The sequence below is a fragment of the Sorex araneus genome, chromosome 2, assembly GCF_027595985.1.
Source record: "Sorex araneus isolate mSorAra2 chromosome 2, mSorAra2.pri, whole genome shotgun sequence".
Taxonomy (NCBI): Eukaryota; Metazoa; Chordata; class Mammalia; order Eulipotyphla; family Soricidae; genus Sorex; species Sorex araneus.
The window spans coordinates 359,535,064-359,548,498 of NC_073303.1; positions in this window are offsets into that span (position 1 = coordinate 359,535,064).

Below are 13,435 nucleotides of genomic sequence, written 5' to 3' on the forward strand. Positions count from 1 at the left end.
CAGGCCCTGCCCCCAGTTTCCTGGTCTGGAGCTGACCCTTCAGTCATGCGATAGTCCAACACCCATCCCTAAAGCAGTGTCCACTCCTCACCACCAATGACCCCAATTTCCTTGCCACCACCCCACCCCCAGCCTGCCTCTGTGGCAGGCACTTTCCTTCTCCCTCCCTCCCTCCCTCCCTCCCTCCCTCCCTCCCTCCCTCCCTCCCTCCCTCTTTCTTCCTCTGCCTCTGTCTCTGTTTCTGTCTCTCCTCCCCCCCCCCCCTTTATTGGGCATATGGTTTGCAATACAGATACTGAGAGGTTATCATGTTTGTCTTTTACCAACCTTTAGCATGCAGTTCCTATCCAGAGTGATCATATCCAACTCTTTTTTGTCATAACGGTCCCTTCTCTATCTCAATTGTCTTATCCCCCAGCACCTGAGGCAGGCTTCCAACTGTGGGCTACTCTTTCTTGCCCTCTTTTCTACTGTCTTTGTATATCAGTCTCAGATTATGCTTTTTTTTTTAATATTCCACATATGAGTGCAATCATTCTATATCTATCCTTTTGACTCATTTCACTCAGCATTATACTCTCCATGTCCATCTACTTATAAGTGAATTTCATGACTTAATTTTTCCTAACTACTGCATAGTATTCCATGGTGCAGATGTACCATTGTTTCCTTAGCCAGTCATCTGTTCTCCGGCACATGGGTTGTTTCCAGATTCTGGCTATTGTGAATAGTGCTGAGATAAGCGTAGAAGTGCAGATGGTACTTCTGTGGTGTGTTTTGGGTTCTCCGGGGTATATTCCCAGAAGTGGTATTGCGGGGTTGTATGGAAGCTCAATTTCTAGCTTTTTGAGGAATGCCCATATTGTTCTTCAGAAAGGTTGGACCCATCGGTATTTACACCAGCAATGAATGAGAGTTTCTTTCTCCCCACATCCACGCCAGCACTGGATGCTCTTGTTCTTTTGGACGTGTGCCAGTCAACATAGAGCATTTTTTTTTCTTTTTGGGTCACACCTGGCAATGCACAGGGGTTACTCCTGGCTCTGTGCTCAGGAATCACTCCTGGCCGTGCTTGGGGAACCATATGGGATGCTGGGAATTGAACCCGGGTTGGTCGTGTGCAGGAAGGCAAATGCCCTCCCTGCTGGACTATCGCTCCAGTCCCAGTAGAGCATTTTTTTAATGTGCCTTTTGACCATTTGTATTTCTTCTTCAAGGAAGTTTTTGTTCATCTTGTCTCTCCATTTTTTTTATGGGGCTGGGTAATCGTTTTTCTTGTAAACGGCCACCAGTGCCTTATATACCTTGGATATTAACTCCTTATCAGATGGGCATTGGGTAAATATTTTTTCCTGTTTTGTGGACTGTCTTTGTATCTTGGTCACTGTTTCTTTTGAGGTGCAGAAGCTTCTGAGTTTAATATAGTCCCATTTGATTATCTTTGCTTCCACTTGCTAGGTCAGTGGTGTTTCATCTTTGAAGATGCCTTTAGCTTCAATGTCTTGGAGGGTTCTGCCCACATTTTCCTCTAGGAATCTCGTGGATTCAGGTCTGATATTGAGGGCTTTAGTCCACTATGACCTGACTTTTGTGCCTGGTGTTAGATTTTTCTTTATTTTAAATCTTCTTCTCGGGGGTCTTTTGTTTCTGCTGAGTCATCTCCAAAAGGGGTTCAACTTTGGGTGGGTCTGGACCTCCTCTGTCTGGAGCCTGAGGCTGGTAACAGGAACTTCCCAGAATGCACCACCCAAAGGTGCCCCCGGCCTGCCTGCCTGCCTTCCATTAATCTGTGAATGGACACTAAGCCATTTCTACCCTGGGGTGCATAATGCTGCTATGGATATAGGTGTACAAGTTTGTTTATTTTATTCTTTTGAGACCTTGTTTTCAATTACTTTGGGTAATTCCTAGCAGTGCAATTGCTGAATTATATAGCAATTGTTGTTTGTACTTTGTTTCTCTTATGATTATAACTACTCTGTTCCAGGCCAGTAACATACCTATTGGTCAGTGAGGGTCATATCTCATCTATATTTTTTCTTAAATTTCTTTTCTTCCTTAGGAACGTTGTGCATTTTCCTTCAAAATTTTTCCTTCAAAAAATTATTTTCATTTATTTATTTAAATAGGACTGGAGCGATAGCACAGTGGGTAGGGCATTTGCCTTGCACACTGCTGACCTGGGTTTGATTCCTCCGTCCCTCTCGGTGAGCCTGGCAAGCTACTCATGGCGTATTCGAGATGCCAAAAACAGTAACAATAAGTCTCACAGTGGAGATGTTACTGGTGCCTGCTCGAGCAAATCGATGAACAACGGGACGACAGTGCTACAGTGCTTATTTAAATAGAATCACCATGAGATACACCATTGTTCATGATTGGGTTTCAGCCATACAATGTTCCAATACTGTCCTTTACCAGTGTACTTCTTCCACCACCAGTGTCTCCATTTCCTTCCTGCCACTGCTCTCCACCTCTATGTCAGATTATTTCATTCTCTCTCTCTCTCTCTCTCTCTCTTTCCTCTTAGGCATTATGATTTGCACTACATGTACTGAAAGGGTATCGTGTAGTTCACTGTAGTTACTTTCAGCACTCAGTTCTTGTCCAGAATGTTCATTTCCAACTATCATTGTTATAGTGGTCCCTTCTCTATCCTAACTGCCTTACCCTGCCCCTGCCCCCCACCTAATCTTCATCACTTCTTGTGGCAGGTTCTAACTATTGACCACTCCTCCTGGCCCTTATTTCCACTGTCTTTTACGTATTAGTCTCATACTATTTTTTTTTTAATATCCCACAAATGACTCAGTGCAGTCATTCTATGTCTGTCCCTCCCCCTCTGACTCATTTTACTCAGCATGATACTCTTCATGTCCATCCAGGAGCGACAAATACACGGCGAAGCAACTTTGTAGACTCCAGCTGGAGCTGGAATCTGGAAGTGTCAGTGCCATCAGTATGACAGGTAGCCAAGAGCTTGCACTTTTTCAGGTGCACTTTTTCTTTTTTTGCTTTTTGGGTCACAGTTGGCAATGCACAGGGGTCACTCCTGGCTCTGCACTCATGAATCACCACTGGTGGTGCTCAGGGGACCATATGGGATGCTGGGAATCGAACCTGGGTCGGCCGCGTGCAAGGTCAATGCCCTACCCACTGTGCTATTGCTCCAGCCCACAGGTGCACTTTTTCAACAAGAGAGATTGTTGGAAATTGCAGTTTCTCTGCAATCAGTTTCTTTCCACCCATGTTTAAGCAAATTTCAAGACTTCATTTTTCCTGATGGCTGTGTAGCTTATGGTGTAGATGTACCATAGTTTCTTTATTAAGTTTTCTGTTCTCTGGTACTCAGGTTTTTTCCCAGATTCTGGCTATTGTGAATAGTGCTGCAATAAACATAGTCATGCAGATGTTTTTTTCTGCATGGACCCAAAAGGTTACAGTATTGCTGGGTCTTATGGAAGGTCAATTTCTAGTTTTTCTGAGGAATGTCCATATAGTTTTGCAAAACCATGGTACACTTCTGCTTGTTATTCTTGCTCTCTTGATCCACCCATAACTTACAGAGAACCTATAAGATAATCAATTCATTGACTCATAGATCCCTAATTCACTTGTATCACTTGTCATCCCGTTGCTCATCGATTTGCTCGAGTGAGCACTAGTAACGTCTCCGTTCGTCCCTGTTGTGTGCTAGTGTAGTCCAGTGGCGTCTGCTCGCTCCAGGAAAAAGAAGAGCATCAAACTGTTCATTCTGAGATCTAAAATCTCAGGTCCCTAATTATGGTAGATAATTAGTGATAATGGAATATCAAGGAAAATAAAAGCTCTCTGTGTAATAGTCAACGTAGAAGCTTTACGTGACAAGAAAACCTGTGTCATCACCTCAGAAGTTGTTGAAATGCCCTCATCCTTCTCCCACCTGTGAGTTTTTTGAGATCCCTTTAAATTATTCTACCTCTCTTTATTTTTTTTAATTTATTTATTTTTAATTAGTGAATCACCGTGAGGGTACAGTTACAGATTTATACACTTTTGTGCTTATGCTTCCCTCATACAAAGTTCGGGAACCCATCCCTTCACCAGTGCCCATTCTCCACCACCAGTAAACACAGCATCCCTCCCACCCTCCCCAATCCCATCTCCCTCCACCCCACCCTGCCACTGTGGCAGGGCATTCCCTTCTGTTCTCTCCCTCTAATTAGCTGTTGTGGTTTGCAATAAAGGTGTTGAGTGGCCACTGTGCTCAGTCTCTAACCCTCATTCAGCCCGCAACTCCCTTCCCCCACATGGCCTTCGACTACATTATAGTTGTCTACCTCCCTTTAAATTGTTCTTTCCCCCTCAAAATACTTGAATACTTCAGCATTCAGGATAATGAAGAAAAGTTATTTCTTATTCAACTCTATTGCTTTTCTGTGATTTTTCATTACCAGTTTTGAAATGTGTTGTTTTCTACTATTTTTCATTGCAAATGCACAACATTTCAATTACTTAAGCTTCTCTTCCAACCCTGGGATCAATAATTTGTATTATAGAAAAATAGACCCTTTGAGTGCTAAGTTAAAAACTTAACCATAGTTGATAATGCTTATTTCTTCCTCGAAGGGCAAATTTTCCTTGAGGCTTGAATTCTAACCAACAGACTTATAAATAAGTGTTTAGAATACAATTCTGTTGTGAGTGGGACCATCCAGATTGTAAACTCTTTTTGGTACTGGAGTGTTTTGCATATAATCATCTCTTCCCAATTGCCTATTACAAAGGCTTATATAAGAGGTGTTCTAAGGATATTAGTTGAAAGACTAAAAATGGGAGAATCTGTGTTCTCTCAGGACAACTCAAGTTTGGTGTTTTACATCATCTTTTGTCTTCTGTTATACATCTGAAATCAATTTCTACTTGCTTTGTCTTCTGTTAAGCTAGAAGCAGGAGATTTAAAATGTAATTGAATTTTTAAAATTTATGAAATGTCTACAGCACAAAAATATAGAAAATTATATATCATGTATCCATCATTTACACTGAGCAGATATAACATTATGCAATATTTGCTCCAGCTGGCTTTTGTCTGAAGAAATAAAATGCTACAGTAACAATCTCTCTGTTTCAATCCCATTCTTTACCTCCTCTTTCTTTCTGTCACCAGAGAAAAGCAACATATTTAAGTTGGCTTGTGAATGTCACCCATAATTTTATATTTTACTCATATATATGTTTCTGTGATCAGTATGGATACTTTTATGCATTAAAGGAGATATTCATGGTAAAATACTATATGTGTCCCTTTGTAGCTTGCTGTTTTCACTTGATGTCAAGTTTGAGATATATTCATATTGATGCATAAAAATCTGGCTCATATATACTTAACTGTTAGAATTCTATCACATGAATCAACCACAGGTGTTTGTCCCCCTCATCATCCAGACAGACAGATGGACAGACAGACAGACACACACGCACATTCCCTTGATAGATAGGGTTTTCCTGAATTAGTACCTATAAAGACATCAAAGCTCCTTTATGGAGTTTGGTCCTAGGGAAGGGGTGAGGGCCAAGGGCAGTGAGTCTGGGACAGAGGGAGCACTGAGTGAGACTGCCCACGTTGATTGCTGTCCACAAAAACACTTTACCACTCAGTCTCTCTGATGACCTACTCTGCACTGATCTTGTAGAGGTTTACTTCGGTGTCTGGAAGTAGAAATTTCTATTTGGTATGATTTGGGAGGTGATTTTCTTGCCCTGAGAGCCCCGTTTTCATTTTTCCTCATAAAATTTATGGTAACAGAATTTCCAGATTCCCCCAAATTAACTTGCTAAATCATAAGTGTTTTACGGCATTAGCATACATGATTCGATGGTTAATTGTGCTAATCTTTGAGATAGGAAATTCCAGAACTGGATTAGTATGGATTTGATGTGTGACTGACTATTAAAGAGGGCTTTTAAGACATCTGAATGGAGATATTAAAAGTCTTGAACATTAACTGTCTGGGTGTGATGTCCAGAGGAATTATTTAGGTTGGAGTTTAAGGCTGGTGACCCTAGCCCTGGGCGTGAATGGGGATGCCTACACATAGAGTGTAGGTTAAAGAAGGACCAGAAAACTAGGAATTCTTGTGACTAATAGCCGGTCAGTCTGATAAACTAATTCTCAGGCAGATATGTTGGATGGAGAGATTTTCTTTGGTCTGGTCTATCTGTGGAGTCTCTTAGAGAAATGCCATTAACCCAAGGGAGTAATTCCAAAGGAAGAAATATAAGCAAGTGACCAGTTTGGGGAAGTTGCCTGTCAGGGCCTTGTGGTGTTTTTTAAGCCACACAGGGCTGGAGGCTGCTTCTGGTTCTCTAACTAGAAAGGTGAGTCTGTTCCTTCACCTACCTGCACCGGGGAGAGGGTCAGTAGAGATACATGGAAGATATTTACGTTCTTGAAGTTGTGAGACAAGCTGAGCAGAGTAGAATGAAGTTCTCTTTGTTTTATGCAGTTTTCCTCTTTTTTTATGAGAAAGAAACAATGAATGAGATGTTGAAGATTATAGTTTCCATTAAAAAATACTCCTATGGGGGCTTTATGGCATTTATTCAGTCCCTTGAAAAGATGCAGCACATTTTTGACACTTTCTTTCTCTTTTACAGCCCTGGACGGTGCACCCTAAGAAAAAGCAGGGCACTATCATTTGTGTCATTTGTTGAGTATCTTTTTATTTGTTTGATTTTGGGCCACACTCAGCGATGCTCAGGCTTCACTCCTGGCTCTAGTCTCAGGATCACTCCTAGAGCGGATTAGGGAGTCATGAGTGTTGGGGATTGAACCTGGGTTGGCTGTGTGTAAGGCAAATACTATCCTCGGTACTACCCCTCAGGCCCTGATTTATTGAATCTCTTACATATATTAGAAACATGGAACCATAAAGAAATTTATGATGTAGATATTATTACCCCCATGTCATACATAATAAAAAGGAGGAACCAGGATAGTTAAGTAAGTTTTGGTAAAGTCACTCAGCTAGCAAGTAGCAGACTGGGGAATTTGAATACAAGACTCCCTCGGCTATCACTGACCCACTTCCCAGTGTCCAGATGAAGAAGGCCTAAAGTTGAGATGAGACTGGTTTCTAAACTCAGGCTCCATTCTGTCCTCTAGAATCCACTTTGTAATGTAGGAAAGTGGACTCAGATGTTTTAGAGGCTTTGTGGCACTGAGAGAGTGGTTGGGAACTAGTCTTTTTCTAACTGGAAAATTCAATTAGCTAGAACACTCCATTACCCATATGCTTCCAGTAGTTGCTATTTATTGTGTCACAGGGAAAAAAGGGGCTGCTGGGACAGGGGGTGGGGCAGGGGTGGACACTGCTCTGGACAGTCAAACGACTGGGCGTTCAAGTAGTTGAAGGGCAAATGATCTGGTTAAGATTATGACGCTCTCTTTGTGCAGACGTTTTTATTGATTTTGAACTCAAGTCTAATGCTTCACATGAGTTCTTTACATCAGGTAATAGCATGGGCAATGCCGTCTTTGCCGCCTGAGGAAGATTGCTCAGTCTGATTGGACAGCTTCGCTTTCTCATTCCCCCATCTCCCCCGTTTTGGGGTCTATGGCACAGAATCATGGATTTCACTTCGCACTTAAAACAGAAATCTTTAGCTACCTCTTTGTTTGAATAGGCTTAATCTTAAGTATGCCAAACACTACTGACCTAGTTCCTCTACAGCACGTGTGTTTCCTGGTCTTCTGGTTATTTAAATGAACCTGTGAATCATGAGCCACAAGAAAGGGTGTTTAACGGTAGGGATATGCTTGGGCTGTCTCTTCAGAACAGCTGAGAAGTCCACATCATGGGTTAATGGATGGGATGTCACCAAATCTGGAGCTGCTCTAAGACGTAACAGAGAGAGAGAGAGTGAGAGAGAGGAAGAGGGAGAGAGACAGACAAGAGAGAGACAGACAGAGAGACAGAGAGACCTGCCATGATCTCAAGCCCTGCCTCAAGACTTGAAAAGAGCAAGGTCTGAATAACAGTTTTATAGCCCTAATGGTCAATATATTTTATATTTTTTGCATACTTGCTGTATATCAGTTTTTGAACTAAGTGAATTTACATTCATCATTTTCCTTTCATCTGCCTAGCAGCCCTTTTGGTTGGGTGTTGTGTTGGGGGCTGCAGGTCCTCAGGGCCTCTAGATCATTTTGTTTAAGTCCCTGGCGACACTGTATCCTCCTTCCCTGGTCCATTCTTCCCCCGCTTAATGCCTGGGATCACTTTCTAAATGAACTCTCTTCCAGGCAAGGCTTTGTCTCTGTGGGTTGAGGGGCAAACAGGCTACCTGGGGATTTCGGGGGGCCATGGATCATACATCCAAGTGACCTTCTTCACTGCCATAGCACCTTTTGGTGACTTGCTGCTCTTCAGCTCATACTGGAAAGGGTTCACAGTGACTTTCCCATATGGAAAGCCCAATATTGACCTTTCTCCAAAGCATGTAGGGGCCAGTGCCATGGGGGTAGCAGCAGTTATAGAATTTGTTCCCCAGCTCCAAGTTGTTCCTATTAATACCTTCTGGGAGTTCTTTGGTCCCAGGTCCAGTCCAGATGTCTCTCATAGAAGGGTGTCTGTGAGGTCCCTCAGGAGGCGACCCTAAATGGTCATCTGCACATGATGTTTTGCTCTTCTGTACCCTTATCTTTTTCACTGGGAACTGTGAAGAGTTTTACTGCATCCTCCAGCTGGGCCTGTTTCCTGAGCAGAAGTGCTCATGGAGACTTCTGAGAAGGGAATATGGACTTGGAGACAAATCCTCAGAGTGAGTTGTATTCTTAGGATCCCAGTGATTCTCTCTCCCTCAGTTTTCTGTCTTGGTTGTTGTCCTGTTATTCTTCTTGTCTTCAGTAGCACACAACTTCAGCGTGAAATCCTTAACAAGTTAAAGGGCTTAGGCACCTTTGTTTAGGGCAGGTGCTTACCCATGTGTAGACAGGATTGTGGAAGAGTGGAGGGAGGGGGGTGTACATGAACAGAGGGGAGGAAGACATGAGAGAATGCAGGCTAGCAGCTCTGAGAGTCCATGGTCTGCTTTGGGTCCATCAGGGGCCCAGAACATGATGGGGAAAGTCCACTGTGGACAGGCTCAGTTCAGTGGGCTGCTACCTGGGCATTTGCCTGGGACGTCCTACTTAGGGTTTTGTGCTTCTTATGCTTTGCTGTGTCTTAAAATTCTCAATAATTTTGAACAAAGGGGTTCTGCATTTTAACTTCATGCCAGGTTCTGCAAAATCTGCAGTCAAATGCTCTACCAGTGAACTATCATCATCATCATCATCATCATCCCGTTGATCGTCGAAATTCTCGAGCCGTCTCAGTAATGTCTCCATTTGTCCTAGCCCTGAGATTTTAGAAGCCTCTCTTTTTGGTAACCCCAAAGCTTCCAAAGACACGATTTCTCCACTGTACGAGAAAGTTCATTTCTTTTTAGTTCACTACATAAGTACCTGGGCTGGAGCGAAAGCACCAAGGTTAGGGCGTTTGCCTTGCACACCGCCAACCCGGGTTCAATTCCTCCGTCCCTCTAGGAGAGCCCGGCAAGCTATCCCACGGCAGAGCCTGGCAAGCTACCTGTGGTGTATTCAATATGCCAAAAACAGTAACAGGTCTGAAAATGGAGACATTACTGGTGCCTGCTCGCAAATCATGAGCAACAGAATGACAGTGGTACATAATTAAGTACCTATTTTCACAGGGAAAGAAATCCAGAGAGAAGTTCTGCTTTTGCCACAAAAGAAGAAAAGCGAACAGGGCCTTTGGAGTTGGTTTTGCAGCAGCTGTTGCAGGGGCAGCGTGTAATCTGCGAAGCTAGAGTAGCTTCTTGTCTTGGCTCCTGTAGCACATAACTTCCGCGTGAAATCCTTAACAAGAAAAAGGGCTTATGCACTGTCCGGGGACACTGCTCTTTCTGGGCTGTGTGTTTATCGCAGTACCCCCGGGAATGCTTAGGAGACTATATGAGGTTCAGGGACTCAAACCTGGATTAACCCCAGGCAAGGCAAGAGTCTTATTCCCTGTACTGTGTCTGGCTTTCTCCAGTTTTCTTTGCTCAAGATTGCTTTGGCCATTTGGGGTCTTTTGTGATTGCACGTGAATTTTAGGGTTCTTTTCTATTTATATAAAAAATGGCATTTACATTTTGATAAGAATTGCACTTAGATCACCTTGGATGGTATGGGCATTCAAAAATATTAATTCTAGAATTTGAGAGATAGTACAGTGGGTGCTAAACCTTGCATGCAACTGACCAAGTCTTGATTGCTGGCATCTTATGTGCTCTCCTGAGCACTGCCAGGAGTAATTCATGAGTGCAGAGCCAAGAATAACCCCTGAGCATCACTGGGTATGGCCCCCAAAGTAAAAACAAACAAAAATATTAATTCATTCAAACCATGTCTATGAGCATGAAGTGTGTTTCTATTTATTTGTATTCTTTTATGTTTCTTTTGTCAATATTTCATAGTTTTCAAGTGGTTTACCTTCTTATTTATTCCTGAGTAATTTGTTGCTACTTTCTGTAAATGAGATTACTTTTCCTTTTCATATATATTTATTTCCTCCCCCAACTGTTACCTTACTACTTCATTGAATTGTTTATTAGATTTTACACATTGTGTATGTGTATTCTATAGAGTTTCCTCTCTTTAAGATCACATCATATGTAAGCGTGTAATTTTAGTTCTTTATTTCCAATTTGAGTGCCTTTCTTCTTCCTAATCACTCTTACTAGCATATCTAGTGTTATATTGAATACAAGTGGATGAGAGAGGGTATTTTTGCCTTTGTTTTGGACTTTAATTAAATTAATTTTTTGTTCACACCTGTGGTGCTCAGGGCTTACTCCTGTCTCTGTGCTCAGGACCATATCTAGATAGAGCTTGGGATGGAACCCATGTCAGCCTATATATAAGGCAAAGCTCACTACCTACTGCACTATCTTTTCAGCCCCAACCTTTGTTTTCCACCACTGAATTTCTTTCTTTTGCTTTGCAGTTTTATTAATTAAAAAATTAATAATATGAATTATATAATACTACATTTTGAAATTTACATGAAATGGATATATCCTACAAGTACACAATTTAGTAAGAGCGAGGAGAGAAGAATTAAGAAAAATATCTAAATAAACTACAAAATTACAAAATTGTGTTTTATCCTGAAAGAAAATATAGGCTTCATGTTTGAAAATATTGTATTATAGCTAATGCTTAGCTATCTGCATTAATAAGTAAAAGATTGTAATAAAAATCTCTTAGATGTGAAAAAAAATCACATGAATAGACTTAGAACATTCACTATAAGCAAAACATGAATTCATTATTGAAAAAGTATAAAATCCTTAGCAAGTTAGGAATGAAGAGACCTTTCTTAATCTAATAGAGGGCAACCATACGTGCTATGAATAAATGCTGTGTTCAGGGGCAAAGTGCTAAGTTTGTCTTGTCTTTTAAAGAAACTACTTAAATACTTTTTGCAAATCTGATTTCACGACTATAAATTTCCCAAGCTGTTGCTTATCTATGAAGCTTTGTATTGATCATTTAAATCTGAATGATAATCTATCCGAATTAAATATTCTTGGTGAGGTTTTCATTTCACTTGTTTGTTTGTTTTGCTATACCTCACTATTCTCTTCTGGCTCAGGACACTCATTTGATAGATCGGCGGTGAATCTAATGGGCTTTCCTTCGTATGTGATTTCCTTTTTCGATCATGCTGCTTTCAGTATTCTGTCTCTATCTTTGGCTTTTGTCATTCTGGTTATAATATGTCTTGGGGTTTGTCTATTTGGGTTTATTTTTGCAGGGACCCTTTAAGCCTCTTGGACCCTGATGACTGAATTTATCAACTCTGGGAAATTCTGATGTATGATGTTTTTAGTGATGATTTATCAAATTTGTTTTTATCAGGTGATTCATATATGGTTCCTCTTGAACTCACCCTCTGGTTCTCAGATGTGCTACTCATTTCTTTTGAGACTTCTGTCTGCTGTTTTTTAGAGGTTTTTTTTTTTGGTGCATCTCATCTTGGAAGCTCATCAGTCTTTTCCTCAGCAGCAATTATTCTGCTGTTCAGATCTTCTATTGACTTTTTTAAAAAAACCTTTTTTTTATTGAATCACTGTGAGGACAGTTACAAAGCTTTTAGGTTTAAATCTCAGTCATACAATGATCAAACACCCATCACTTCGCCAGTGCACATGTTCCACCACCAAGAACCCCAGTGTACCCCCCGTCCCATCTCCCACCCTGCCTGCATGGCAGATGATTTTCACTTTACTCTCTCTTTACTTTGATTACATTCAATGTTTGGACAGAAAACCCACGATAATTATTACTATTATTATTAAATTTTTTTGAATTACCGTGAGATAGTTACAAGCTTTCATGTTTGGGTTATAATCTCACAATGATCAAACACCCATCCCTCCACCAGTGCACATTCCCCGCCCCCAATATCCCCGGTATACCCCCCCCTTTCCCAACCTCCTCCTGCCTCTATGGTAGACAATATTCCCCATACTCTCTCTCTACTTTTGGGCATTATGGCTTGCAACACAGACACTGAGAGCTCATCATGTTTGGTCCATTATCTACTTTCGGCATGCATCTCCCATCCCAACTGGTTACTCCGGCCATCATTTTCTTATGATCCCTTCTTTATTCCATCTGCCTTCTCCCCTCCGCTCATGAAGCAGTCTTCCAGCTATGGGGCAATCTCCCTGGACCTTGTATCCACTGTCCATGGGTGTCAGCCTCATGTGATGTTATTCTATACTCCACAAATGAGTGAAGTCCTTCTATGTCTGTCCCTCTCTTTCTGACTCATTTCACTTAGCATGATGCTCTCCATGTTTATCCATTTATAAGCAAATTTTATGATTATCGCTCCTAATACTGTTAGTCGCTAACTGCATAGTATTCCATTGTGTAGATGTACCAAAGTTTCTTTAACCAGTTATCTGTTTTAGGGCACTTGAAACCCATTATTATTATTATTTGAAATTTTCCCCCAATAATCAGACCTGCCAAAAAGGTATCATTTGATAATTTGTTTTCTATTGCTGGTAATGAAGAATATATGATTTTGGATTTCTGATATTTTAGTAGTTAAGTTCAGAGTGATTTCTGCCAGAAGCCACTGGGTTTCAAAATTGGTTTGTGTGCCTCTAGGATCATGGCCGTTCAGGAGCAGAGGAGCCATTTGTGGGTGGACGCTCAGGGTCTTGTCTGGGTGGGAAGCAGCACTGGTACCGACCCCTCCACCCCCATCCCGAGATTTCCCGTGTGCCCCATCACTGCAAACTCAAACTTTCGTCCAACGGGCTCTGAAAGATGGCAGTTGCCATGCCGTCTCGGCCCAAAGGAAAGGCCAAGGGACAAAAACCTTTC